The sequence below is a fragment of the Callospermophilus lateralis genome, unplaced genomic scaffold (assembly GCF_048772815.1).
Source record: "Callospermophilus lateralis isolate mCalLat2 unplaced genomic scaffold, mCalLat2.hap1 Scaffold_137, whole genome shotgun sequence".
NCBI classification, from domain to species: domain Eukaryota; kingdom Metazoa; phylum Chordata; class Mammalia; order Rodentia; family Sciuridae; genus Callospermophilus; species Callospermophilus lateralis.
This window is the reverse complement of record NW_027512527.1, coordinates 1822771-1842598: the sequence shown is the minus strand read 5'-3', so window position 1 is coordinate 1842598 and position 19828 is coordinate 1822771.

Genomic DNA, 19828 nt, shown 5'->3' with positions numbered 1-19828 from the left:
ACCTAAAAGCAGAAGACTTTAGCACAGATAAAATGCTGTTTTAGATGCTTAAATATCATACATATGAGACTTAGTTTAAGTAGTAGATTGATGCTGGCTCCTGTTTTTCTCCATGTCATCAAGTTTCTTTTTCCCAAGTAATCACGACTGTTAGTCATTTAAATGCTACTTGAATGTCTGGATATACAAAATGATTGACCCTCTGGAAAAAGCTGATATGAAGGGTATTGGGCAACTATGAGTAGAGAGACTTTATAGAGAATACCTGCATTGTAACCTGAGGATCATTATTTTTATGTGAACATACCAAACATCCTTAGGTCAAGAATCTGCAAATTTCATCATGCAAATTTGTATTCTTCTTCAGAAATGCAAAGTCTGTAAGTACCAGTTCTTTCACAGTGAAATAAGAGAAGAACAATGGGTTATGAAGAATGTGTTCTTTCTCTGAAATCTGGCAGAAGCAGTAGCCCATAGAGTCGTAGAGGTGGCTACATGTTCCGTAGGAAACTCAGGGTAAAGAGAGAAGTCACACAGATTAGCACCATCTTCCACTGCTGTAAGTACCTATATAGTCACCTTTCATGCAGGTGCTTCTATGGTGCTGCCAAAAAAACAGCAGAAGTGGTGGTGGGGAACAGAGAAAGAGAGAGAATGAACTCCACATCAGCATATGTACCCATTGCAATACATCATCCATACTCTCCATCAGTTAGACATAAAAGTTGTTCAGAATCATTTCCCTCATGCAATAATACTTATTATATTGGCTAGAAAAACATTTATATCAGAATAAAATTAATCTTTTCTTTTTCTTTTTGTGGTAATAGAGATTGAACCAGGGACATGGTAAAACTGAATATACCCCCATCATGTTTATATTCTGTTTTGCTACAGCATCTTGACATGTTGTGGAGACCAAACTCAAAACTTCCAATCATTCTCTGGCAGCCTCCCAAGTATGTGGGGTTGTAGACATGCACCACTGTAACTTGCTATTTTAAATTTTCTGATAAAAACTTTGACCAATTTGAGGAGAAATGGAATTCCTGATATCTTAAATCACAGAGAGAAATCAAAAGGGAAGTATTCTGGATGTCTGCTATTGTTTGGATCTGAAATGGACCCCAGAAACTTTTGTGTTGAAGGTTTGATTCCTGGCTGTTGGTAATCTGGAGAGGTGTTGGAAGTTTAGAAGACAAGTATTAGTTACAGAAAGAAGGTCACTGAGGGCATATGCCTTTGAAAGATTCATATTATCCCAAGGTTCCTACTCTTTCTTTCTCTGCTGCCTGACTGCTATAAAGTTAGTAGCTTTCTTCTATCATGCCCGTCCACCATTATGTACTGCTTCACTGCAGGCCCAGAAACAACAGAGTCAAACAGACATGGACTGAAACCTCTGAAACTGTGTGTTTCAGCCAGTGTTTTTAGTGCTATAACCAAAAGACCTGATAAGAATAATTAGAGGAGAAAAATTTTGTTTGGGGATTAATGGTTTCAGAGGTCTTAGTCCATAGGTGGCCAACTCCATTCCTCAGGGAATCAGGTAATGACAAACAAAAGAGTGTGGTGGGAAAAGGGGCTTAGAGTGAAGAAGTGGGGGAGGGGAGAGAGAGAGAGAGAGCAAGAGAGAGAAAGAGAGACCACTCACAATTGACAGAATATATAAACCCCAAAGAGACAGCCTCTGTGCCCCCCTCTTCCTGCCACACTCTACCTGACTATAGTTACCACCCAGCTAATTCCTATCAGGGGATTAATGCATGGAATAGGTTAAGGATCTCATAATTGAATCATTTTACCTCTAAATTTTCTTCCATTGGCTCATCATGAGATTCTGGGGAAAAACTAATATCTACAACATAACATATGAACAACAATAAAGATTTTTCTCTTTTAAGTTGTTTATTTCAGGTATTTTTAACAGTGATGGAAAAATGATTAACACAGAAAATTGATAGCCAGATTGAAGTCATTGTCATGACTATACCTGACAATGTGTTTCAGAAGCATTTGGAATTGGTCGGTATTACAAGTTTAGAATGTTTTGAAGATACAAGCTAGAGAATCTCTAGAATTCTGTAACAGAGTTTGATGGAGCTCACAACACAAGTTCAGAATGGTGGTTAGAATGCAGAGAGAAAAAACTGTGCATGAAGTCTCACATGGATATGAGAACTCTATTTAGAATGATGATAAAAGCTATTTGTGATGTACTTTGGCAAAGAACTACTTGTCTACATACTATCCATGTCCTGAGACTTTGTGTGAGACTGAATTTAAAGGTGCAGGACTAGTTTACTTGTGGAAAATATTTCAAGGAAGCACAGCATTCAATCTGTATCATGAGTTTTCCCAACTGTTTTTAGCCCAATATAGTAAAAATCAACAGGATAAGAAAATGTGGAAATATTTGAAAAACATAAAGTTTGGCCAGAAAAGAAGCATGTTTAAAATTGCAACCAAGCATGTATGATTGCTGAAGACATTAGGACCACTAAAAAAAAAACAAAAATCAAAAAACAAAAAAACAAACAAAACAAAACAAAACAAACAAAAAAAACCCACTTTACTCTAGGACAATAGTAAAAATGCCTTCAGGTCATCACACAAGTTGGCTAGATGCCAGCCCTCATAGGTTCAAAAGTTTCAAGGCATAAAATTTTCATTTGAGAAGAGGGACTTTGCTCACCCTCTCCCACATGGCCATCACAGAAGGTGTTTCCTCAGGATTTATTTCATCTTGCTCACCTGTCCAGAAACTCAGAGGTTACTCTAGCAATGGTCAAAAGGCACTCAGCTGTTGCTGTGTTTGCATCAGAATTTGACCATGTCCATGTTGTGCTGGTATGACATCATACAAAATTCAACAATTGTGTGATCACAGAGATACTTACTCACACTGTCTTCCATATGCTCACACTTAAAAGAAAGGTCTCAGAGGCCAAAGTATTTGGTAAGGTCAGAGTCCCTTTCTAAATTCCATGAGAGGAAAATAGGTAAAGCTATGAGAGTACAGCTGAAGCTGAAATGAGTCCAAAGGAAGTTATTGTTATGAGAAATGTGTAATGTCCACTGAGAGAAGTTGCAGGCAGCAAGCGGACCTTTCCCAAAAGAGGGGCCATGCAAGCTACAACTGACAAAGCTCTAGAGACAAGGTTGCCCCAAGACCTTTTAGTCCCACATCCTGCCACCATATACTTTGAAGACTAGCCATGGAACTATAAGACTTAATGTTCATCATGCTGGGTTTTGATGTCACTTTACTCTGATCTTTCCTTGCTGATTTCCTATTTCTTCTTTTTAGAATAGGAGTGTTTAACCTGTCTCATCCTTCTATGTTGGAATTATTTATTTATTTTTTTAAACAGGGACTCACAGTTAAAATTTGCCTTGAGTCTCAGTGGAGACTTTGAACTTGGACTTGTTTTTAAATTTATTGTTTTTTTTTAATTTAAATTACATATTTATAACAGCAGAATGCATTTTGATTCATTGTACACAATCACAGCACAACTTTTCATATCTCTGTACACGACGTAGTGTTGTACCATATATGGAGTCATACTTGTGCCTAGGGTAATAATGTCCCTCACAGGTCATGAACTTTGACTTTTGAACAATGCTGGAACAAGATTTTGGCAATTCATGGAGAAGAATTATATTAAAATTTTAGTTTCCAGCTGGTGGGCTGTTGGAAGGTTAGAAACATTAGGAGGTAAGACCTCATTGGAGGAAGTTGGTCAGTGACATGTCCTTGAAAGTCCCAATTTGTTTCTGAACAATTCCTTTTTCATTCTACTGCCTAGCTGCCATAAGAAGAAAAGCTGTTTCCCACCACATACTTCCACTATGATGTTTTGACTCATCTCAGACCCAGAAATTATGGTGCTGATCACAGACTGAAAACTCTGAACTCATGAGCTGAAATAGATCTTTCTTTTAAGTTGTGTTTTATTACACTGATGGAAATCAGACTGGCAAAAATGTCCATCCTGGACACAAAATTCTAAAATAGAAAAGCAAAACACAAATATTTCTAGAAAGTGAATGTTCCACGTACAATGTAAGGGCCCTATATAAATGATGAGCTGGAGTCTGACTGCTTGCCATATGCTCTATTCACTAACACAAAAGCAAATTCTGCCAGTCTACAAACAGTGACAAGATAACAAGAGCATGCTGAAAGCCCACACATTCAGGAGAAGGGGCTTCTGAATCTTAAGAAAATTTTTACTGATTATGTGAGTGAATCATTCTACTTTGCCTTTTATATGTTAACAGAAAACACTCAAAATATCATTAATTTCACAAAAGGAAAAACTCAAAATGACCAACAGATTGACTTAGCTGGAGAAAGCATAATTTCAAAGAGTAGAGGAAAATGAAAATTCCCCATTATTATATTAAAGGAAAGCTGATACAATATTGATCTCATTAAATAGATGCTATTATTGCCATGAATCCACAAAAGCAGTAGAGATCTCTAGAAATTGTGTGTGTAATTGTGTATTTGTTGAAATAACTAATAATGAAATTGGGATGAGTTTGTAGACCAATTGATGATGTGGAAAACAAAGTAAAAGTTTTTTTTTTATTATGAGATAGAGCAGACAGAAAAGTGTATGTAACTACAAGAGAAAATCAATCCAGCAAATTTTATATTCATCAAATTAGAATTATAGAAAGAAGAATCAGAGAAATGCGAAACATGAATTAATAACTAATTAAGACTCAATCAACAGATTTTGTAAAAAATCAAGGGCTTTAAAGTAATGGGCCAGTATATAACATGAGGATAAAAGTGGTAAGAGAAATAGGTAATGGAGAAAAAAAATAAAGACTACATTGGCTTAGACTACTACTGAACTGCATCACAATATTATAGTGAATTGACAGGTGAGTAAAAAGGGGATTGAACAATTAATTTGTATCCCTTTTAACACTTGAATGACATCAAAGTAAAGAGATTTTTAGGGACACGGGATCATATATTATTGCTTCCTTAACTATTGTTTTAAATAAAAATTAAATAAATATTTGAGGATGATATCAATTTGACAGAGATACCATAACAAAGTACCACAAGCTGGATGGCTTAAGAATTTTTTGTTTGTTTGTTTTATAGTACTATTGGACAAAAACCTACTTCAAGTTGCTGGCTAGGTCTACAGATTCTATGGAAGTGTCTCTCCCAGTCTGTTTCCTACATCCTTGATTTTTTCCAGTAAAACTGTAATCTTCACATAGCATCTCGCTGTGATCAAGCATATCAAAGTGGATTCAGGGTCCACCTGATTTCAGTGTGACCTCATCTTAACTCATTTCAACAACCCTAATGCAAAATAACATTATATTCTGAGATCATGATGATTAGCATTTCAACATTTTAATTTGGGAGGACACTTTTCAGGGCACCGAAAGCGCATATTCCAAGAAAGTTAAAAGTTAAAAAAAATTAAATTCAAGAAAGAGAAATTAACAAAACAAACAGCAACAACAAAAACAAAAACAACAAAAATTCATAAACAAAACATTGGGCTCTCTCATTTAAGGAAAATCTCACCGGGGAAAGAACTGGAGATGGGCATGCTTTCAGTTTGGGAATCCACATTTTCAGGTTAATTCTGAACTACTTATAGGTGGGACAGACATGACAAAGCAACAATGGTTTAAAGAACTAAACTAAGATCCCAACCACTCACATCTATGTCATTCACACTTGGTCTGTATGTGAAACAAGTGCAAACCACTTAGTAAAAGCTAAGAAAATGCAACTCAGTTTTAACTACTGTCTGTATTTGGAGAGTAAATATGAGTACCTAGACCTAACTAGCATAGTTGTTTACAGAAATAAAAATTGCAACAATCTCCTAAAGGAAAAAGAAAGAAAGAAAGAAAGAAAGAAAGAAAGAAAGAAAGAAAGAAAGAGAAAGTAAGTAAGAAAGAAAAGGTCCCCTTACAAAAAAAGAAAGTAAAAATGCACATGATTTGTAAATGGCAAACTTCTCAAGAATGGTATCAAATCTACTCTCCATTAGTTACATAAGAATCCTCCTGAAATATATGAAAAACATAAAAAATCTCAACAGAGACACACAAAGTTAAAATTGGGGTACTGAAAAGTAAAATATCTTACATGGAACTGAATGACTGATATCAATTGCAAATTGGTTGTAAATAATATGAATTGTTGATAATAAAGGATCATAAATTATTTCCATTTTAACCAGTTCTATTAACATTGTATTGGAAGCCTTAGTCATAACAAAAAGTTATCAATAAATGAAATAAAATTGTAAAGAAAATAATGTTTTCCCATTTTCAGATGATGGGATCATTTACGTAAAAATGTGAACCCATCTATGTATCAGTATTATAACCAATGTATAAGTTTAGTAATGTAAAATGTCCAAGAATAATATAAAAGATAAATTGTACTTTATATATAAAGAAAATTATTTGATCTTTGTATAAATCACTGGCATGATCAATTCAAATAATTGGGGTGCCAAAATAAGAAAACAGAAAACAGATCAAACACATAATCAAATTGACATGAAGTATCAGAAAATAAGAATAATTAAAGATAGTTAACTCCTATACATTGAACATTACAAAAATCATTTATAAAATTTAAAGAAGATTTAATGGGTAGAAAAATATGTCATATTTAGAAAGAGCAGTAAAACATGAAGAAATTCTAAGCTACATTAGTCATCAGAGAAATAAAAACCATAAGAAGCTCTTTACTACACTAAACATTAGCTGAAGTTGAAAACTCTGGCCATGTCAAGTATAGCTAAGGAGATGGAAAAATTAGAATTATCATTTACTGTAAAATATAACAATCAACTTGGAAAGCATTTTGAATGCTTTTTGCAATGAGAAACCTATCATTAACTCCATTCATTTTACTACGAGATATTTACCTAAGAGAAATGACAACATGTGCAAAATAATCACAATGACAAAGTTCAAATCAATGGTTGTCTAGGGAAGGGGGGTTGAAGAAATAGTTGTTAAAAGGCATGAGAAATCACTTTTGTTATGGACATGTCTTTATCTTCTTTGGCTCCTATGTGTACATATATATTAACTGGGGACAAAATACATTCTGTGCTTTTATAATTATGTCAAAATTGGTTCTACTGTCATGCATAACTAATAAGAAACATTTTTTTAAAAAAATGAACAAGTTAAACTATACAGAAAAAGCATGTGTAGTTTATTTTACTTCAGTTATATCCCAATAAATATTATTATATCTCAAAAATATTATCTTAACTCTACAGTATAAGAAATAAAAGAAATATAGAACCTAGCAATTCAACATGAATAAAATATTGAGTGGAGAAAGAGACAAGAACTTAAAGTCCAATTTTGTAATATGTAAGCTGCAAAAAATTGTAACTGAAGCAGGTAAAATTGCAATTATTTGATAATAAAAGTACTGATTGCAACAATGATGGTGGCCTTAATATGGACGAAACATGATTTTAAAACTTTATAGACATAATTTGGATAAATCCAATCAGTGCATCACTTCTGAAAGAAAGGAGAGATCATCACTATGGGAACAGGTGGAACACAGAGTTCCCTTTGTTCTCAACAACCCACTCACTCCACAGTATTGCTTTAGGAGTTGTTAATGTAGTCTCAGTCCCTATACTCTATACCTAGTAATAAGTTATATTTTGCACAAATTAGTTACAATATATTATTTGCAGAAATTAAGAAAAGGGATTCAGAGAACATGTTGATCCACTTATTTAATCCTATAGATCTACAATTAATATTCTATTATATGGAGAGAAGACTGAATCACAGAGGGATGATAAAATATTGATGATTAATCAAGACAGTTTACAGGAAGGGTTGGACTCAGTTAATCTCAAAAACACCGAATTTTAATGATTTTTTTTCTGAAAAAAAAATTAAGAGGAAAATTACACATACAGAATCTTTTAAAAATTTTTATAGTATCTACCTTATTAAATCATTTAAGTAAAATATTTTTGGTCTATTATGAGCAAATGAGAGTGAATTCATTTTGTACCCTACAAAAACAATTGTAGAAAATCATGAAATTATATATATATATATATATATATATATATCAGAAATGTAAAACCATATTATTCTAAGTTCAAAAAATTAGATGTTTGTGTACCTATGTAAATATTTTATACATTTTTTTTACCTGAAAAACTCTTTAACTTTGCCAGATTAAAATTATGATTATTTTAAAATGAAGCTTAAGAATTATAAGGTTAAAACAATGTATAATTTAGAAATCAGTCTCTATAGAACAGCAGAAATTTATTTGAAATACAATTTTAAAAACTTACCCAACTAGGAAGTGTAAATAATACTGAACAAAAATATGTTCCATTAAATATAGATATTTTATGGTTATAAATGCAATGACATTAATAATTCTCTAGCTCTACATCTAATGGCCATGTTTGGCATTAACAATAAAAGTAACTAGACTTGGTTTTAATAACCTGCATATGATAAAATATGATTAACTGCTTTTGATTTTATAATATTTCTAACTATAATACCAGATAGAATGGAACCAAATAAGTGGTATTTCTTTGACTACATCGTTTTAAAACTTTTCCTAATTTTTTCATGTTCAGCATTAATCTATAAATATATTATTTTACAACTAAAACAAAATGAGCAAAACACATTCTCCAAATTTGTAATGTATTCCTACATGTCACAGGCACAGAATCATTCATGCAATAGCTATTATTAGTGACAGAGATACTTTGATCAGCAAGTTTTTTGAAATTGTTGAAATTCAGTTTACATAAATTTTCTGTTTATCAATCTACCTATCTGACAGGCTTTACAAATAAAACAAGGAGAAAAATAAATGTGAGCATAGGAAATACAGTGATTTCCTTGCAAAACTACCAGAACATAGGTTAAATTTTTAATAGTGTTGGTTGTGTGGGTGTGTGGATGTGTGTGTGTGTGCGTGTGTGTGCACATGATTATGAACTTTTTTACTATTTTGGTATAGTCTCTACCTGTGAGAAAATTATGATGAGATAAATTAATTTAAAATTATTACCAGCTCTCTGAACTTATGTGTTCTGATATATGCTTATTAGAATGACATGAAGCTATATGCCTTCAGTCTTCACTTCATTAGAGCAGGAACTGGTTTTAATATCTCATATTTATAACTATGTATTTAGTATTTGAGATCTATTTACATAAATGGATACTATGGAAGGTTAGAAAATGACGTAAACTGATATTTAAAACTCTAAAAAAGTAAATGAAATTTAAAGAATACATTTTGTTTGAAATCATGTTATATTTCAGGATCTTGCAAGTATATATTCGTTCTGATATATTCAAATTTATGACTTAAATATCTGGAATCCACAAAATAAAGTAAAAATTACATGAAAGCAAAACCTTGACATATTTCCTCACTGATTTAATTTTTGGAATTAAATATAGCTTTCACATTTTTCTAAATGTGTAATTTAAAAGAAAACAATCTGAACATGTGTCTTATTTTTGTATAATTGTTTCCATGACTAAAATTTTATTGACATTTGAAGGTTATGTACTTTAGATGGGGAAAAAAATTTGATGAAATGAAAAAAAAATTTACAAATCCATAATGATTACATATAAGTATTATATGATGTAATGAAGTTAAACTGGGACTCCAAAAGTGTTATACTTTTAGTTTTTTAAAATTTATATATATATATATATATATATATATATATATATATATATATATATATAATATTTAAACATATAAAATGTATTCTATATTCTATATAAAATAATATAATAGGGTAATTTACTGCATAAAATTATATATTATATGTTACATGTAAATGTATATATATATATGTGTATGTATATATGTATGTGTATATATATATATATATATATATATATATATATATATATATATATATATATAATTCTGGGAATTGAATCTTCAGTCCTTTGCATGTAAGGTAAGGTTCTAATACTGAGTTAGAACCCCACAACCCCAGTCTTAGCTTTTATTTTTTTTAACCTCTTTGTACTTTGATTTAATTTTTTTGAAATCTAGATAACACTGTCATTTTTGTGCCTTAAATAATTTCTAAGAATCAGTGAGATTATGTATGTTATGTGCATCAGGAATTAATGTCTTATATCTTAAGTGTGTCATATTACATAGATCCTAGACATTTAGTAGAATAATATATATATATATATATATATACACTATGTCATATAGAATATATGTTTATATTATATAGCTTCACTTTTCCAATGTGCTTACAAGTAAAATATTTCTTATCATAATATAAAGAAAATCATAAAACTAATTATGAATGAGCACAATATCGATAATTTCTTATTTATTTTGTACAAGATTATTTGGTTCTACTTTGCATAAGTTCTTTCCACTGTCATGTAAACTGGTGAGTGTAAAAATAGTTAGCCATTAGAATTGATTTGTTAATCACAGATAAATTAATTTACTTTTTCTAGTGAAAGTATTTTCAATTTTAACAGATAAAATTAGGACAATACCTATTTCTATTTTACTTTAATGTCTATATTTACATATGCCCATATGGTATTTTAAAGAATCGATTAGAGAGAATTTGGAATATAAATGAGAATAGGTCAAATATAAATTTGCAGTTTAGGAATAATAATCAAATCTATGATAGTTGGGAAGATAAAACCATGTATGGAAAACAATAGGAAGTTTCTCAACCACTGTAATGTGAGAGGCAACAGTTAAAAATTAAATGAAATTAAAACTATTGAATCATTGGTGTTTAAAAACAAGAATTCAATTTGATTAATGCATTTCTTTGCAGAATATAAATAAATATGTACTAAATATGTACTAAAACAAGAATATATGCTGAAATAGTATATGAATGACTGGATTGATAAGGACCCTTTCATTTCTCATATACTTTTAGCCTGTATTTGAACTTGGATTTGTAGCTTGAATTAGCAGTGGTTATGCTAGAGAACCTCTGCCTTACTGAGCTAGTTCTCTCTCGTATCTCTGGCTATAGTTTTACAAAACCAGAGTTTTTATTTCTTGCTTTCTGAGAAATAATTATCATTATAATTTGCTTTCCTCTTAAATCGATCTACATTCTTATTGTCTTTTACACTATTTTTTTCATGTTGTATATTATCGCTTCATTTGACTTACTACCTTCCTTTCATCTTCCTGAAGTAGGATGTTTTGTTTTTTTCTTTTCTTTCTTAGAATTTTTATACAGATATTAAATACCTTCTTTAAATTTCACATAAATGTTAAAAGTATATATCTCTAACAGGAACTTTAATATTTAAAGTTTTAATTCATGACAAACGTCTCTGTTTTTGTGTCCTCTTCATTATTTTTGACCATAAGGTAAGAAATCAAATTTATTATTGTCCAGCTTCTATTTTTTTTTTACATTTCTATTTATTGCAGTATGGTAATCTACTTAACATTTCTTTGTATTATGAAACTTTTCAACTTTATACCTGATAAGTGAATTTTTTTTTTCTGTAGAAACAGAAAACATCAATTTGACATTTTTATATACATGCTGAATTAGTCAACTTTGGTTATACTGTCATGAGACAATAAACAAAATTCTTAGAGTTTACTGTAGTGTTTCCATTCCAACTTGAGGACAATTTTCAGGTGAATTTCTTTCACTTCTGGAACACAGTTAGATAAACAACTTATAGAGTATTTTTCTCTTAAAAGAGAGGAGTGCAAGAATTTTACTCAAACATTCAGGCACATTTAAATCTACTCTTCAACTATAGGTTGCTTAATTCACATCTGCCAATATGATATTAGCAAAAGCATGTCACCTGTCAAGTCTAACAGCAGTGTGGAAGAAATGAAAAAGGGCAAAAAACATATTTACTGAATAATAACACAAATAGTCCCAGGTAGTCAGGAATGAGGAATTGTCTTTATGAGAAAAGTATTTGGAACATGGGAGATAATTCAGCTCATTTTTGCCAAATGAACTAAAGACAGATGTTTTACTGACAGTCATGTATTTAAGATTAGGCCTACTCTTCCCCTTACCTTATACTTTATTATCTTATTTTTTAAAACTCTATTTCCAATTATAAGTGTATTTTATTTATAATTTCACTTTTGGTTACAGTTACTCTTCTTTATAACAAGCCCTATATAGAGCACTCTCATTTCTATAACTTCCCCCAAATATATTATCAACATTGGAATAAATATTGGCAATTTTTAAATAATTTTCACTGACTAACATGCAGTATTATAATGAACAAGTTTTGATTCTTGTATATCACTTTGTATTTGAGCACCATTCTTGATCTAGGTCCAGGTAAGTAAATATAACTATAAAATTATCAAAACCAATTTCATCACGAAATATTGATATTTTCACAAGAAATGTTCTTTTTACCTTGTGAAACTCTAATTGTGGCATCTCTGTCATAAATCAGTCTCTCTGATTATTTTAGATTTATTTGGTTAGTTACTTTTTCTTTTGTTATTAGAAAAAATTGGAAAATGCCATGTATTCACATACCCAATTATAGCATAAGTAATGGTATTAAATATTTTGGGAAAGTGTGCTACTATGATGTGATTAGTAGAATGAATCAAGAATTAATCAATAATTCTCAGGAATATACACTTGTTTTCTTGTCTAAATTATGCTCCTGTTCAGATAGCTTTTATTATTGAAAATAATATATGAAATGTAACATGAAAGCGACCTGAAATATCATTTAGCCCAGGGGTCAGTAACCATTCTGTAAAATGTCACATAGTTAACATTCCAGACATTGTGAACCATATCACCTCTGCCACAAATTCTCAACTTCACTGTTGTGATGTGCATTTTCATAAACAATATGTTAATGAATGTGTGCTTCAATTCCACTATTTTTCACAAAAACAGGAAGTAAGCTGGATTCTGTCCATGTGCTGTAGTTTGTTGAGCCGTGATCAGATAAAGTAACTGAGACTCAAAGGTATGAAAATATGATGCTATAATTATTCATGAAACTTCTATTATTTGTTGAAGATTATATATCCAAATTAAACCAAATATGAGTTTGAAATCCAGCATTCCACAGTCCTAATGGAAAATTCAATTATCTTTTACTAAACTACTCTATCACATGGGATGGAAATTCATAGCTTGATTAATTAAGCATAAATATGATTTGATATCCTGACACATGGCATTTGTGTTATTTCACTAGAGCAGGTGAGATATTGTTTAAAAATATATGCATACAGTGTGACTAAGTTTGCTATTCATTGCTTTAACTTGACTGATATGGTGAAGTTTTAAACCAGGTGTAGTGGAGCATGTCAGCATTCATGGCTCTTCTAGAGGCTCAGGATTAAGCCAGGAGTTGGAGGCAAGTCAAGCTAACATAGAGAGGGATATCTTTGGAAAAGAAAAATAAAAAGTGAAGTCCTAAAATTCAAGATAAATTACTTCTTATATATATTTTATTACTTAGATAAATACATAGTTTTCAAATGATTTCACAGAATTCAAAAGAGTTTTAAGGATGTGCCAGTGTTTCAAAATATTTGGTTATTTATTACATGAATAATTTATCAAAAGTGCATATTTTGACAACTAGTTATCTTTTGTATCCCATATAATTTATTAATTTGTGTATTTATAACTTAATTAAATCAAACAATATTTCCAAGTGATTTCACATATTCATACTTCTAAATCATATTGGTGTTGAGACTATACACAGTAAATTTTGCATTGCTAATAAAAATAGTAGAGAAAAAACTATTGTGGAATTTATAGCTTTTATATATTTTACCAACTATATTACCTATTCAAACATTAAAAATAATTAAATCTTAAAAATCAAATGATTACTAGACATGGCACACACCTGCAATTCCAGAATGCTAGAGGCTAAAATGGGGGCATTGAAAGTTCAAGGCCAGTCTGGGCAACACAGGGAAACTTTGTCTCAAAATAAAATACAGAAGCCTAGAGATACAGGTCAGTAGCAGAACACTTTTGTGTCTGTGTTAAGGACTGGGATCAGTCTGTAGTACTAAAAAAGAAAGGAAAACTATCAAAAACTAGAACAAGCCCACACAAATGGAAATGTATTTTATTTTTCTATTTGTTTTCTGGCAGTTTTTTTAAGTGGAATTTAGTTGGGAAGAGGTGTTTTCAAGTTTTCTAATGAGAGCTTTGTGGCCATCTGTATTTTAATTTTTCCTACTATGAGATGAAAACACATACAGAATCTGGATCTAGATTTCAAGATGATAAGATCAATTCTTGGCAGCAGTTTCTCCTCCAATGTACAGACACATTTTTCGAGAGTAGGAAAAGCCACAGTCATGGTGCATAAGATATAATTGGAATCCTGTGGATTGATTGTTTTTCCCCCTCTAGACAAAGGTCAGTTTAATTAGTTATCATTGCAAACAAAATAATTAATGCTTTATAACATTATTTAGCATCTTTAACTAGCAAAATATAAATATAAATAAAATAAAATCAGTGCAAGTATTTAAGGAAGTTTTCCTTATCAAATTTGCAAAAGTTTATAAGCTTTATTTTTTCTTATTTTATAGGAACAATGCATGAATACACTCAATATGTTAGATAATTTTAAAATTATATTTGTTTTGTAGACTATTATATTAGTATTTTGAACTTATCAGATAAAAGACTAAAATTTTATAATGGAAGAAGCTGAGGTAAACTTTTTTGTGTGAGATGATGCCATTGACTTAAAGTGAGTAAAACGTGACATATGAGTGACAAATGGAGTATATATCAGCCTACTGTGAAATTTAAATCATCATAATCCTTTGAAAAGTAGCACCAATAAATAGATAGTATTCTATCTATTTACTTGGTGCAGTATAGAACAAGTTTCATATGGCATTACTTTAATAAAAGGCTGATGCATATCAGTTAATGTCAAATAAATTAGAAAAGATCATTAATTATTACGTGCCATTGTTTTTGTAGTAGCTAAGATATCCAATGTAAGTAATAAGGATTTCCATGATGAAATAACCAAAAATTAGGATGATCAGATTTCTGCAAGGAAAAAATAGGATTAATTTCTCACACTAGGTATAGACAGTCATTTTAATCCTTAATGTAAAAAAAATAAAACAAGTAACATTTAGAAGTAGCATATTATGTCTTAATGACCTTGAGATAGGTAAAATCCCTTATACAAGACATAAAAGTAAAATCAATATGAGTACATTGAAATTAAGAATGTACATTCATTAAAAGGCAACTAGAGATGGTAAATAAACAACCCACATGGAAAAACTATTTGTAAAAATTTTTCAGATAAAGCAGTTGTAGCTTTAATAAAAAGTAATGCTTCTGGGCACAGTGGCATATGCCTCTAATTTCATTGGCTAGGGAGGCTGAAGCTGGAGGGTTACCAGTTAAAAGTCAGCCTCAGAAACTTAGAGAGACCCTATCTGAAAATAAAAAGTACGGAGGATGTGGCTAAGTGCTAGAGCATCATGAATGCTGGTAAGTAATGTTTTAAAAACTCACCCAAGACCAAAACAAAAGAAGAAAATGAGTAAAAATCATTGAATAACTTCCTCAAAATCTTTCTAGTATACACAAAAGAGAGACTCAAAATGGCAATATAAGGCAAGATGAGAACCCATTTTGTCAAAAATTAAATATCACAAAGATGTATGTTAGGAAATATTGGTAACTGTATTGCGCAAGACAAACACTCATAAATTACTTACATCAGTATACATTGGTCTGCAGTTTGGTGTTAGGTACTAAGACATGAAAGTTTCTAAGTAGCACTTCCCCTCTGGATATATGGAAATTCTTTCACAGGTAGATATGTAAACAAATTATCAAAAAAGCTTTTCTTTGTAGTAGCTGGAAATACAAATTATAGTAATTCAGATAATTACACTATACTCACATAAGCATACACTGTGTCAATTGTAAATTAATGATTTAAAACACAGAAAAATACAGGTAAAATTATAATAAAGATATCAAACAAAGGAGTCAGACAGAGAACATATTCAACCTTATTTTATATAAAATTTAAAAGCCTTCAGAAGTAAATTATAATTTTAGTTGCAATCATATGAATGGAAATACTATAACGAACAGCAAGGAGCTGATTAGTAGAAAAGATAGGATAGTTATATGTTTGTAGGGTATACATAGGAGTGGAACAGAGGAAAATCTCAGTAGCAAAACTATCCTATTTCTTGACTTATGTTATTTACATATTATTTATATTTGTTTTCCTTTACTTTCTGTTTTCAAAAATTTTCTCATTAAGATATTTGTTATACCCTATTTGAATCAAATGTATGATATGTCAAGATCATTGTATTGTAATGAGCAACTAATAAAAAAATAAAAAGATATTTGTTATAAAATAAAATAAATGGTCTACTGTTGATTAAATAGCAACCCCTTTTTAATTCTGAGAAAGCATCTTTAAAAAATATATGTTTTGGTGATAGAGTATAACAATACTCCCATTTATTATGTAACTTTTAGGTATTTCCTATGTACTGTAAATATAATTTGTGTATCTCACATATTTTAATAAATGAGATACATGTGTGGGCTTATTCTAGTTTTTGATATTAGATGTCCCCAAAAGCTCATGTATAAGACAATGTAAGAAAATTTAGAGGTGAAATGATTAGATAAGAGTTTTAACTAACCAGAGAATTAATCCTCTGATAGCTTTCATAGGGAATAACTGGGTGGTAACTATAGACAGGGTTTCACTGGAGTAGGTGGGATATTGGGGTACACATTTTGTCAGTGGTGAGAAGAGTCGTCTCTCTCTATTTTTCTTGGTGCCATGTCCTGAAATGTTTTCCTCTGCCACACTCTTCCACCATTATGTTCTGCCTCTTGTGCTGAGAGCAATGGAAGCAGCTGTCTATTGACTGAGACCTCTGAAATGAAGAGTGCCAAATAAACTTTCCTCCCCTTAAATTGTTCTTTTCATATCTTTTGACAAAGCAGTGAAACAGGTGACTGAAGCAATAAAACAAAATATTTTTAAAAGTGATCATATCTGTTGAAGTTATAATCAAAAATTTTATTGAATGCCTTTCTTAGGCTAAACACAATTTCAACTGTTAAGGAAATTCCTACACACATGGAGACATCATTTGGATGATGGGAACAAAAGATAAAATATGAATAACTAAAAAGTTTTAGAGAATAATAAAATGTGGGGGAAAATATGATAGGAAATGGAGTAGGCATTCTGGGCTTGTTTTATGCAACATTACAGTATCTAGGGAAACCTAACTGAGCAGGTAAAATCTGGATCAAGAAGAAGAAAATTTTGATCAAGCTTAAGAAGAAAAAAATAGAAATACTTTTATCTGGAGGAAGAGAAATCTGAGGCTACAGTTTTGCTTTACAAGTTTGAGAAAAAATATTGAGGGCAGTAAACTAGACTGTGGCTAGAGGGAGAAAATAGATGTGGTTGGAGAGATCAAAAGGAGTGGGAAATACCACAGAGACTGTTACCAGACTTTGGCTTTTACTTCCAGGGATTTGGGAAGTCTTTCACAATACTTAGATAGACATGTGGTGTAATATTTTAACAAGACAATTTTGTCAATTTTGAAGAGAATAGATTTTACAAACACAGAATGGAATTAAAAAGAACAGTTAAATGCCACTGAAATAACTCATGCAGGAAATACCACTACCTTGCAGCAGAGCAGGTAGGTGGTCAGGAGGGAAGCAATGAAAGTATTTGGAGGTGAATCTGGAGCTTGGTTAAAATGTTTTGTAATGTCCAGCACAGCAGAACAAACATATAATCCCAGCAACATAGGTGACCACGGCAGGGGGGTTTCAAATTCAATATCAGCTTGGGCTGATATTGAATCTGACCCTGATTCAAAAAATTAAAGAAAAAAAGAAGTGAAGTCTGAAGATTGTAGCTCAGTGGTAGAGCACCCCTGGGTTCAGTCTCAGTACCACCAGAAAACAATAACAAAAGCCTCTGGAGGTGAGAGCCTGAATTATTTATTTAGAATACTTAGCCAAGAAAGGGAAAGTGAGAATCAAATGAATGAATGTGGGAAAAAAAATCAGAAGTTTAAATATTACCATTGGTAATTAATAAATCATGGAGATTATCATGATTTATTAATTACCAATTATCATGAGTATCAAAAGAGTTGGAGTGTGGAGCATTATCCAAGGAAAACACTTAATTAAAGAAAAAGAAGTATTTAAAAGATCTGTTAGGTCAATTTGTTTATGTATTGCTGGTTGAATAAATAGGATAAAAAATAAGCATACCTTGAAGAGTGCGAATGTGTGAATTATAGGTGACCTAAATGGGGAAAGGATTCTTTGAGAAAAGGATGAAAATAAAATTAGTATAGGTTGAAGAGAAGGGTAAAAGACTAACTCGAGATAGTGGTACAGCTAGTCCTTTCATTATGCACAGCAGTAAAGAAGAGAGGCAAAAATGGAGCAAAAAGAGTGAAGAAGCATTGAGAAATTCATTTTCCTTTGCTTTCTTTCTTTCTTCCTTTCTTTATTTCTTTTTTGTTTGTTTGTTTGTTTTTGTTTAGATGGGAAACATATGCAGATGGAAAAGTTCAATCAGGGAGAGGATATCAATGAAGAAGTCCAACAACTATTTCTAAGTGGCAAGAGATTAGTTTAAGCACACACTTAGGTATGTATCTGCACTGTTATATTATTAAAACTTCTCAATAAACAGGTAATTTATTTGATGATCATATTAACTCAAATTTCAAGGGTCCATTTTTTCCTTATACAAGTACAACTGACTTTTTTTAAAAAAGTAAACAGACAAGAAGAACCTACAGACATAGATGCAGAAATTCTGGTTAATGAGATTAATACAGTGAAAAAAGTTTGTGAAGGATCTTATCTGTTTCTTTTTTGTTTTTGTTTTTGTTTCAATGAAAGAAGAAGCAAGATCAAAGTGAAAATAAGTAGAGTTGGGGTGGGATTTGAGAACAGAAAATAAAGTATGAAGTGTTGCTCTAGGAGAGTAGAAGGGTAAGTGGACTATGATAATGTAACCCCATTGTGGGCCATCATGAGGGGCTTACATGGAATTGAAGACTTGTCAGTATGACAGGAAGGTCAAGTGAGTCATGTTGTCTGTGTAGGGCAACCTGGAGCACTAGAATGTCTGATTTAGTGAGATCTGTGATTTCAACAACAAAACACAATGGAGTGAGATAAGAACACAACGTTGAGTAAAGGGTAGATTTTAATTATTGACCTAGAAGCTAACTTTCAGTTGCAGAGAAGTGAGGATAGTGTATTTGACCCAGCTATCCCTCTCTTCGGTCTATACCCAAAGATCTTTAAAAAAGCATACTACAGGGACACAGCCACATCAATGTTTATAGCAGCCCAATTCACAATAGCTAAATTGTAGAACCAACATAGATGCCTTTCAATAGATGAATGGATAAAAAATAATGTGGCTTATATACACAATGGAATATTACTCAGCAATAAAAGAGAATAAAATCATGGCATTTGCAGGTAAATGGATAGAGGTAGAGAAGATAATGCTAAGTGAAGTTAGCCAATCCCCAAAAAACAAATGCAGAATGTTTTCTTTGATATAAGGAGGCTGATTCATAGTGGGATAGGGAGAGGGAGCATAAGAGGAGTAGACAAACTCTTTTTAGTACAGATGGCTTGGAGGAGAAGGGAGGGGGGCATGGGATGGAATGTGATGGTGGATTGTGATGATCATAATTATCCAAAGT